Source organism: Strix aluco, chromosome 2 (genome assembly GCF_031877795.1).
Source record: "Strix aluco isolate bStrAlu1 chromosome 2, bStrAlu1.hap1, whole genome shotgun sequence".
NCBI lineage: Eukaryota > Metazoa > Chordata > Aves > Strigiformes > Strigidae > Strix > Strix aluco.
Genome location: NC_133932.1, coordinates 129,896,821 through 129,908,254, shown reverse-complemented (window position 1 = coordinate 129,908,254; position 11,434 = coordinate 129,896,821). Strand labels below are relative to the sequence as shown.

The following is an 11,434-nucleotide window of genomic DNA, read 5'->3' as shown; positions in this document are numbered from 1 at the left end:
GGGGGCCTGTCCTGGCCCGAGGGTGGCTCAGCCCCCATTCCCGGGGGGGGGGGGGGGGGGTACGCTGCACGGGGGGGGGGAGGGCTCAGCACCCATCTCCGAGCGGGGCTGCTTTGCGCCCAGCCCCGCTGCACCCGTCCTGGGGAGCTGCCCTGCGCCGGGTGGGTGGCCAGCCCCCATCCCCGGGGGAGCAGGCTGCCTTGCACCCATCCCCGGGGGGCTGCACCGCGCTGGGGGCGGCCCAACACCTACCCCTGGGGGTGTGGGGGCTGCACCGCACCCAGCCCCGCTATCCCCATCGTGGGGTGGCCCGGGGCTGCCAGCCTTCTCCCATCGCCGGTGACCGGCTCCTGGCTCCCGCCTTGTTTTATGGTCGTGGAGAGGGAGGAAAAATCCCAAACCAGGTGAGTTCTGCCATCCTCTTCTTTTTTTGTGTGTTTTTCCTCTCACCTACCGCCCCTATCCCACCCCCCCATCTCCCGATGCGCTTCCCCGCACTGTGCATTCCCCAGCGGGGAGAAACGCTGCCGAGCGGGGTTGCCCCGCCTTTCCCTGGCATTGCTGAAAAAGGGGGGGAAAAAAAACCCCAATAAACCCCTAAATCGGAGAAATACTGCGAAGACCTTCGGGTCCGGCGGGCGGGTACGTCCCCGCCGCGGGCGCGCTGCGCGTCCCGCAGCCACTGGGCAACTCCCGCAACTCGGGCATGCTCCGGGCACCTCGAAATAGCGCGATCCTCACCGGCGGACACCGAGGGAGAGCCCTGTCCCGTTTGTCTTCCGCACTATATAAGAGCGGAAAATAAGATGGATTTTAATTTGCTGTCGTTAAGTGCTGCTGAGCGCCTCTGAGACCCGGGGTTTCTGGGGGAAAAAAAACAATTATAAAGTTGAATAAACGAGGTCTCTTTTAGGATCGGTGTTAGGCTGCTGGTGTGCAGCTTCTGTGTTTTGACATCCTCGTTCCTCCCCTCTTTCAGAGAAATGGGAATTTGAGTCAAGCTGACTCTGAATTCCAGCTGCGTGCAGTTGGTCCAGGTTTCTTTTCCAAGTCTTATCATGGCTATGCATCTTAAAAATTGTCGGTTGGACAGCCCGATGGCTTATTTCAACTTCCAAGCTATCACTTTGGTCTTTTTTCTTTTTGTCATAAATACAAGAAGTGTGTCTATTTTAAACTTTGTAAAAACTTTGTGGTCCAGCAGAGCTTTATTTTAATGCGGCGTTTTCATTTGTTTCCCTGTTCCGTGCTGTTTGCGAGGTGCAGTTCAGGTCTTTACTTGAACAGTGCTATGATATTAGTGCAAGATACTATTTTTTTTTTTTTCCTTAGTGCATCACATAAGAAGGTTTTATCCCCTTCTGTAGCTACATTATCGCTGCAACTGCTCGTGGACCCTACACATCTAATTTTGTGCTGGTGGCAGTGAAATGCATGAATGCAGAGGGGTCCCGCTCACCTCAAATCTGACAGCATCTTTCCATGCCCTTTAAAGTTAATCCGCTCCAAAGCCCGACTTGGAGGCTGCTCTGAGAGCAGGAAGAGAGCGTGCAGCTGAACGGAGATTTTTTTTTTTTCCCTTTCCCTCTGCTGCATATTTGCTTCTGCGCTTCTCTTGTGTAACTGGCACTGTGTGTCCTCTGGCAGAGTCTCCCTGGAATTGCAGCGCTGGGGGACGGGTGACATGAGTGCAGTGGGGACAATGAAACTCCCTGTTTGGTTTGATCAAAGTGTTTGTAAACACCAAGGCGGTGGTTGGGGTGTCTGTATGCAAAGCACGGCTTTTTACAGCCTCCCCTCTTCAAGTGGGATAAACATGCTGCATCCACACCTCCTCCTTGCTTTTATTTTATCTGTGTTTTTTCCTTCCTTCCTCTTTGTTACTGACTTAAAGGGGAAGAATAACAGTGTGTGCAGGAGTTGCCTTTGTTTGGTTGGTCTTTTTTTAACATTTTTATTTCCTGGAATGACATTTTCCTCTTTATTTTACAAGGGAGGGAACGGGTAATCTAATAGAGGGTTTCCCATCTTGGCTGTAAAAGGAGAAGTTTTATAGCAGTGATTTTGTTAGCTATGGAGAGAACACACTGGAAATGAAGTGATAATTTGAAAGTGTAGCCTGGGAATTGTTCTGGGAAATATTGATACACAAGTTGGGGAGAACAAGCAAGAAATCCATGGTCATGGATTCTGTATTTAAGTGATGCAGTTTTTGTGCTGTCCTGCTTTTTGATTCTGCTTTCATCCTTACAAATATATATATATTGTTATTGATGCTTGTTGGTATTATTTTTCCAAATTATTAGATTTCTTGAATTTAGAGAGACTTGTGACAATGTCTTGCATGCTGGCATTTTCAAGCTGTGTTATACTACAGTAAGAGATGGATTAAAAATGTAGCTCAGAAATCCACACTATTAATAAGATGAAATTTTGCCTTGTAGGAACAGAAATATAGACACATAAAAATGGACCAAAACCTGCAAATCACTCAGTTGATGAGTGATTGCTGTGAAAAAACACAGATTAGCTAAGGCACCCTTCCTCTTGAGTAATTTGAGTCCTGATCTTACAAAGACCTAGATGCAATGTATGCATTTACTGTGATTCAAGAAGTCCCTGGGATGCCAATTGCTGGAAGCAGGGAGGCTATCCCAGGAAGGCAACACTAAATATTTCCTCTGGTCTTTTACTTTTTCCCCAATTTCTTCCTAGTGCTCAGTTTCTGAAAGGGGATTCAGGGCTAGATGGTCTTGTGGTCATACTCTGTACAGTTTTCTTGTATTTTAGTCCCATGCTTAATCAAATCGAGTTTGATGCTGTTGACTGACTGGTTAGTAAAGCCAAAAATCACATCTTTGCAAATTGGCTTTGTTAGCATCACTTACACCCTGTGCTGTATTAAATTGCCTATCCCAGAACTATTGCAGGAAGAGGTTCAAGCTGTCCTGTCTCCCAACCTCAGGTGTAGGGGGACTCAAAGATTGGTGAGATGAGAGGAACTGGGAAGAGCAAAGCTGGGCAGACTTGCTGTCTCTTAAACTTCACTTTCATCTCTGCCCCAGAGCTGAGCTATGAGAGGACAGTGATTTTTTTAAAATTTTTTTTCTTCCCTAGTTGGGGTCTGGTGAGGCACCTGGAGTTTCTGAAGGGAGAGGTGGATGGATGAAGAAGGGTCTTATGGGGAACTGAGTAGTCGCTTCCCAAACAGGCATGGGGAGGGAAGGTGAGAATTGAGGAGTGGGAGAAAGTTGTCTGCAAGCAAACTGAAGCTCCATTTGTTGCCTTCTCCAGATCTAGGCTTCATGCTCCTCTTCTTCTCAGGCCCAGCTGCAGGTGGTAGATGTTGCTCGCAGCCTGAGCTGGAGCACTGGGGCTCTCTAACTCAAGCGGCAGAGCTTCTGGTTTTAGCTCTGGAGCTGCCCTTGTTCGGTCCTTGCTGTGACAGCCAAGCTGGCATCCATCAACCTGCAAATTGAGGTGCTTGCTCTAAATTTTGTGGTGTGTCCCAGGCAGATGTATCTGCACTTGGGTTTGTTTTTTGTGGAGGGGGTATAGGGTTGTTGGCATTTTCATATTTTTACATAAAATATAGCCAAATAAGAAATTATAATAGCTGAGAATTAGATAAATTCCTTTTCTAATTTTAAGGCATATTGCCTTTTTTTTAGGGCAGGACCAACAGTTTGAGTGCAAGCCTTGCTCTTGGCAAGTACAGAAAGAGGAGTGGGGAATGTGCTAGGAGCTAGTTTGTGGGTATTGCCAAATAACCACCCAGGCAATGCAAAAGTTCGAGGGATTCATTGCAATACTGTGGCTCACAGGGTGGGCGTACCTTGCAGTGATGAGGCTGTTTAAACCAGCTGTTTAAACCGGGAAGCTCACATGGATGCTTGAGAGACTTCACAGCAGGAGATTTAGGAGACAATGAAATCATCTTCTGTATTACAGATGGGTTTCTGTCACCAAAAACATCGACCTTTGGGGCAGAGATGCTCAGCAACAGCCCTGCTTTGGCTGGAGGTGATGAGATGACCTAAGGCAATGTTTTGATTGACTCTCCAGTTCCCATAATTTCATTCTGCAGCAAGTTATTTAGCTTCCTGCCCCCCAGTGATTGTGTCAATAGCTAACTAAATCCTCATTTTATTTTTAATGGCTCTCTTACAACGTGAAACAACTGATCTGTCATGTTTGTCTCATAATCCTGGTGCCTCTTGGTCAGCCTGTGCTTAAATCATGAATTTAAAGTGTGTATGTGAGTCAAATATTCCTTAGGTGCTAGTATGTTGAATTAATTAGGGCAGAACAGGGATGAACTTGTCCCTTAAAATCATTGTGAGTATTTAAACGGAATCAAGACCACGTTAAAGTCCATTGTTGCTATAGCAGCTTCATAACTAATCTGTGCTATTAAACATTGCCCCTGAATAAGGACTTAATGAGATTTGTGTTATAATGTCATTTGATTTCACCCTGCGTAGATAAAAATCATTAGAGAGTTTTGTTGCATTGAGCTGGCGGTGGATATTTAGGTTGCAAACAGCTTGAGACTGAATTGTTAGTTGTCATCTTGCCTCTCCTGAGTTAATGCTCTTGCTACACTGCACTTCTGTATGCAGAGGTGCACTTTTCCCTTATATACTTAAGGCAAAATTTAAGCCACCTGTTTAAACTAACCTAGCTATTAGTTTCCCAAGATAATTAAGGAATACTTGTACAGAGGAGAAAACCTTCTGTAAGGTCTTGCTTTGCTTGATATAGAGAGTGCCTCATGGAAATCTGCTACTGTCTTTTTAAAGATCACAGGATACCCTGTTTATTTGCTTTCCTTTTAGCAGAAATACTTTCTTTTATGTACTGCTGAACCAGAAGTTAACTGTAACCTTTAAATATTTGAATAGTGTTTTCTTTTAGACCTTGAAAAGAGTAATGGGAAAGGGAAGAGAGAGAAGAGGAAGGGAAGGAAAGGCTGTGCTGGTATGACAAAAGATGAGTTTGCACATGGTTTCTCAGAAGACTATATCCTGCAGGGTGAATTTAAAAGGGTAGGGAAAAAAAATGGTGTTAGAGATGCCAAAGTGTACAAAAGTCAAGCAGTGCTTGGGTAACTCTGTCCTGCTGAAGATGCTCTTCACAGAGAGAGAAACTTAATGCAGGGCCCTGGCAGCCCAACCCAATGCTGCATGGTGCTGCTGCTTCTCTGTAATGAAGTTACAGAAAACTAAATTCTGCTTTTCTGATTAAGCAAAAAGTCAGTTACTCAAAGGGCAGCCCATGTGCATTTAAAGTAGGAGTATTTCTTGATATAAATCCAGCCCATTATTGGCAAAAGGGAATCGCCACTGAGCTACCATCCTGTAGGCTGGTGCTGAGCCTTGATGCCAGTTTGTTTGGAACAGTGAAGAAAATGAATCCAACTGCATATGAGACTCTCACATCCCACAGTAGCAATCAGTGGCATATGCTTTCCAGAGTGTTTTGGACCAAGACCTTTGCATCCAAAAAAAAGGAGCTTTTATTTCTTCGGCAGGAGGGATCACTCCCTTACCTGGCTGTGGAAGTGTAGGATCCCTCTCCACAGTAGTCAAGTGGTTAGAATAGAATATTTTCAGTTGAAAGGGACCTACAAGGATCATCTAGTCCAACTGCCTGACTAATTCAGGCCTGACCAAAAGTTAAAGCATGTTAAGGGCATTGTCCAAATGCCTCTTAAACACTGACAGGCTTGGGGCATCAACCACCTCTTTAGGAAGCCTGTTCCAGTGTTTGACCACCCTCTCGGTAAAGAAATGCTTCCTAATCTCCAGTCTAAACTTCTCCTGGCACAGCTTTGAATCATTCCCATGTGTCCTGTCACTGGACACCAGGGAGAAGAGATCAGCACCTCCCTCTCCACTTCCCCTCCTCAGGAAGCTGTAGGGTGCAGTGAGGTCACCCCTCAGCTTCCTTTTCTCCAAACTAGACAAACCCAAAGTCCTTACCCACTCCTCACAGGACATGCCTTCTAGCCCTTTCACCAGCTCTGTTGCCCTCTGATAAAGCTGTATGGGGTCGTATGGGATGTTTCACTTGGGGTGTCACTGCTGAGACAGTACCACCCCGAGGGAGGACATGCTTGTTTCCAACTGCTCTCTCTGTGCTTGTTTTTCATCGGCCTAAGCCTCTCCTTGCTCCAGTGCAGCCACCCCACCTCCCCTTCGAAGCCCTCAGCTTTTCTTCTATCTAGTGATGTTCAGCAATAACCTTTGGGAGCTTGGATACTCCCCAACTACGAATGAATCTGGGGAATGCTGTGAATGGGCATAAATGGAGACTCATCTGAAGAAGACATGATGCCAATAGGGAGCAGGTTACTAAAGATGTTGGGTAGAAAGAAGAACGTGTGTCTGATTAGTAGATCAGGCAACCTATACTCAGCCCTGTGGTGGATGAAATTTAAGGCACAGGAACTTGTCAAGCCCTCCTGTCTTTTGTCACTCTTTCATTCTAAATACCCATTCATCCATAGATACAAAAGTGATGGGAGATCCAGAAAAATCTATGCTTCAGAAAAATCCCAGATCCATGTTCAGGATGTAGATCAACACCTTGAGTTGAGAGGTGAACACCAACGTGCAGACTTACAGTCGATCAAAGAACAGGTGAAAGGGATTGTCAGGATTAGAAAAGAGATTTTAGGTTTGCTGTGGTGCAAAGAATGCTTTCAGTAATGAAAAGATGACTTGAAAAATAATCATTAGCACTTCTCTGTGATTTAAATTTCATTGCCTGAACTCAGAGTAATGGAAAATAGATCAGTCAAGGCTTTTTATCTAACAAGTTTTTCAAGAAAGCCAGCTTCATGTCTAATTAGTGAAGTTCTCCATAGTGCCATCTCTTATGCTTCCAGGGTCTAACGCATGGTGTTTTCATGACAGTTATGGCTGCAGCATGGGAGTATTTACTTAAAATAACATCCTTTCTTAAAAAACATAGTAAGACAAACTTGTATATAAATTTATTTCTTAGATAACTTGAATTCTTGTTAGTGACCTCAAGAAATCCCCTAAGGGCTGTTGTGTGGTCTTGTTTACCTGTTGCTTTCTGATGGCACAAGGGAATTTTAAATGCCATCTTCTCCAACACAGGAGATTCAAGCTTTATTATAAAGGCTACTGAACTTGATTAACTGAGAGAGGAGATGACTGTCACCTGGAAAAAAAAAATCCTTTTTTTTTTGTTCTTGCTTTATAGTTAGTAAGTCAAATATCTGAAAAATAAATGTAGGGTTGAAAAAAGCTTTCCTGACTGATTTGGTATCCCTGTTAGTCCTCTGGAGACATCAGGTTATTCCATCCTGAGATGAGTAATTTTTGGAGGTGAGAATCAGGTAGCCTGAAATTGCTGTGGGGGTATCTGTTCATTTTTGTGTATCGGGAAAAAGATTAAGAGAAATAACATCGCCTTTTTATTCTTGCATCTCCCCTGAAGTTCATGGTGCAGCGTGTCCTGTGGAGAAAAGGTATTAACTCAGATAAACCTGTGGTAATGAGTTTAATTAAAACCTCAGCAAAGACTGGAGTAATCTGTAGCTTTCACAAGAGCATAAGGGCAGGTTTGGGATTTCCGTATGTCTCTGAGGACATACTGACTGCTGAGGACCCTACGATGGCTGGTTCCAGCATCAGGCTCCATGTCCTGGTTAACTGGAGATACAGCTGCAAGTTCAACCTGTGAGATGATGGGTTTGGGCTCTGTTCCTCTTTGTAATCACAGTTTCTGTGGCGTAACTACGGAACAGTGCTTTTGCTCTAAAGGGGTCATTTTAACACAGTTTGCAGCTAATTCCACATTTTCTATTGAAAATACACCCAAGTGAAGTGAATATCTGTACCATCACAATTACTCCAGCCTTGTGGGGAATAGCTGTCTCCTGTCTGTAGCCAACAGAAGATAATGGCACCCTCTAATTTCTCATGTATCTGATAATATGAAAATCCCCACTGTAAATATTTGCTCTTGAGAGCATTAGGTAGTTATGGGGGGATTCTTGAACAATGTTGGGTCTATTAAAAAAAAAAAAAAATCATGCAAATACTGTATCCAACTGAGCTGCATGTACCAGAAGCTTGAAACAGCAGAAGCAAAGTCAGTGCCTGATTTCTTTATTGCATTTGTCCTTGTTCTGAACAGTTTGTTCCTTCTAAAAAGGGAACTGTGCCCATTTTCTTCAAGCCAGCAGTATTCACATTTCTAAAATATGGTAGAAGCGTTTTGCTGGGATGGATAGATGGATGTGTGTGTGTGTAGAAAACACCCAAATAAACCCAGGTTTCTGTTAACTCTTTAATTTCAGCAAGCAAACGGGAAGTCTAAAGTCAAGCTCTTAAATCTGAGCTAACGGATTTCTGCTCGACCTATTTAGGAGAGGGAGGCGTGAGTGTGCGACTCAGCTGGTAACTGGTTTATGGTATCTGTAGGAATGAGGTCTCCTCTTGTGTTGTGACCTGCTGTTGGCCATTGGCATGCCCTGGTCACCTTTTGCAGGGATGTAGTGTATGTTTGATGCAGAAACGAACTGTGTCTTTTTAACAGTTGCTAACCCCAAATTCTGAAGTCTCTTTTGCCTCCCCCAAAACTGGAAAACAAACTTAAATATATCCATATTGTGATTCTGAGGTACTTCTCAGTATTTCCATTATGTTTGTAAATCTTGAAAACTACTTTTGTTAATGTAGTGTTTCCCTCTACTAGGAAATACTTTTTTGCCTTTTTTTTTTTAAAGTAGAAATTCTGTCCCAGTTCTGTAGGAAAACTGTGTCTTGGTGCACTTGCACTTAGCTGTGCAGGTAGTTGGTCCCTATGTCACTGGGAATCAGTGACAAAAGTGTCTTCTCAAAGTGGCCTGTGAGAAGTGTCTGCTGGGTCATGTTGGACATCCCTGTGCTGGAGATGCTTGAGATTTCCCTCTTCTGTGCCATTATACACAGCTGTTATGGACCATTCCTCAACTTTCTACTGCAGATGTGAATGTATTACGGGGAATTTTTAAAGCTCCTTCTCAAGCTGCTGGCCAGAGACATTTGTGCTTCCATCATTAGTAACTTCACCTTACTCATTGTAAACCTTCAGTCTCTTGTCAATGGCCGTCACATTTATATCAGTGTTGTCTTTAATCTGTTGTGCTTCTGGATTGGGAAACTGCTTGGTTAAAGCCAATCTTAAAATTAATCTTGTTTGCTAGGTTAATTTTTTTGGGGACAGTGTCCCCAGGTGGGTTCCCTTTGCAGCCATGTGGGTGGTTAGCTGGTGTTTAATAATAAAAACAAAAGCATATTTAAAACAAATCCCTCCTAGTTAGAAATTCAGAACTGAAGAAATTCAAAATAAATTGAGTATTGATTTGCACAATGAAACAACTAAGGAAAACATTCATTGTAGGCTGAGGCTAATTCTGTTAAAGGAGGCTGATTGTGAAATAAATATTAAATATGGTGTCTCATTAAGTCCTGCAGTTTTACAAAAGCTGTTGCCACAGGGAGAAAGAACCTGGTGTGAATTATTGTTTGTTTACTGCAGCTGTCAGTCATTGCAGCAGTGATCCTGTTGCATCAATTCGTAGAGTAGCCGTTAGTAACCAGGCCATCCTGCTTAAATGTCAAACTCCTTGTTGGAAAATGTGTGAAACTACATAAAAATTCTTTCCATCGTGTTAACACATTTTTCACAATATTCCTCATTTTGCTTGATGACATCAGTTCTTGGAGACACAGAAGAAGGCTTTAAAAATATCTCCTGGGCAATGTTGGGTGATGCTTAGTTAATGAATTTAGTTACGTCTGTGGCTGATGCTCTGGAGGACTGGTCCATTCCTGGTTCTTCCTCTGATGCAGTTTTTGAGTCATTAGTCTCTTTTTGACTGTTCCTGTATTTTATGTATAGATTGGATTTTATTAGCCATGATAAGGTCTTTGGTATAGGCTTTATCTGTTAGTCCCTACTTTGTACAGTGCGAATCTGCAGTTGTCTGCAGTCTGTAGGTGTTACTGTAATGTGGGTAACCAGTGCTGTAACTTGAGGGGGAAATAGCCATTAGTGATTTTGGAGAACGACAGTTGCCTTACTTTCACTGCAAATCAATCTATATAATTCTCAGTTTCCTCTAGAAGGAAGTATTTTGTACTTTGAAGGCAAGACAATTGAGTTCTGCATTCGTTTTGTGTTTATAGGCAAGTCACTTCTAAACTTTCTGCCTCTTGGTTGCCTCCATCTGTAAAATTGAGATAACCTCGGAGGGATGCCTTGAATATTCATCAGTGATTTATTGTATGCCACTGAAGAAAAGTGTTATGGGCAATGTTAATGAAGTTTATTACTCAGCCCCTCTGTTCACATTGATCAGTGTCTCAAACATCCGCAGTCTCCACAGTGAGCGGTAGCAAATTCTTAACTGGACTCAGCCTCTAGATGACAATAATAACTTCAATTTACATGGGGCTTTTCCTTTGGAAGAGCTCCAAAGAATTTTATAGTCTGTAATGCAAACCGTAGTGTAAATATTGCCTTAGCAGCCACCAGCTATCAGTGAGGTGCTGCGTGATGGATGTTGCAATGCAGCTGGCAGCCGTGTATGAGAGGATAGCAAAAAAGAGAAGTAAGACTGCAAGTGGTGGAGTTGACACAGTCAGGGAAATAGGAAGACAAAATGACACTACCTGAATTGTGGTTTTAGCTTTGATGTGATCAGCAGTTCCTAGGGATCAGGAGACTCTCATGTGGAACATGGCATTTTTGTTGCAGTCCCATGGTGCTGCAATATTGGCTCAATTCCAGTCGAGCAGAAAGAGCCCTGTTAACTCTCAGGGGTTTCTTTCTTGCAGAACGTGTACATTTCTGGATGTCTTCATTCAAATACTGTGGTACAACAGTGTGATTTCAGTGGTTTCTCAGGCTGGTATGGCTGTCTGTGTAATTTCCTCCTCTTATGGAGGCAAAAGGCATACAGTCACTTGGAGTTTGCTCTGTACATTCAAAAGACTTGAACGTATAACCCGGATAACTTACTCTCAAACTGGAGTCCCATTAACTAAGACCTTTCAGAAAGTGTAAATACTTTTGCAGAGATACCTTGGCTAAGAATTTGTGTTCACTTGGGTTTGTTCACTGAATGATGGAGCCTTCCCGGAATTGTAGGCACCTAAGTTGGGTTGTCTAAAGTTGAATGTTGTTACTGTAAGTCCCAGATACCATCACTGGAGAGAGATGGCAGATTCGGAAATGCTCAGAGATGTTTGTCTTAAAGTTTGGTAGGGAGGCCAGACCTTGTATATGAGTAACTTGGATATTTTGGGTAGCTCCTCAAGGGTAGGTAAGACAAAACAATGCAACCGTGTAATCTGCCAGACCAGTTTAGTGCTTTAAGAGACCAGACACAGGGCTCAAGTTGTCAAGT

The 11,434-nt window shown here is 43.5% G+C and overlaps 1 protein-coding gene across 2 annotated transcripts in view; it reads left to right on the top strand.

The window, feature by feature from the left end:
- Positions 1-82: 82 nt before the first annotated feature.
- Positions 83-11,434, top strand: part of RAB30 (RAB30, member RAS oncogene family) — a 65,088-nt gene continuing 53,736 nt past the window's right edge. For both annotated transcript variants that reach the window (XM_074816325.1, XM_074816323.1), the window contains exon 1: positions 83-404. The gene's annotated coding sequence lies outside the window, so the exon portion shown is untranslated. The remainder of the gene's footprint in view (positions 405-11,434) is intronic.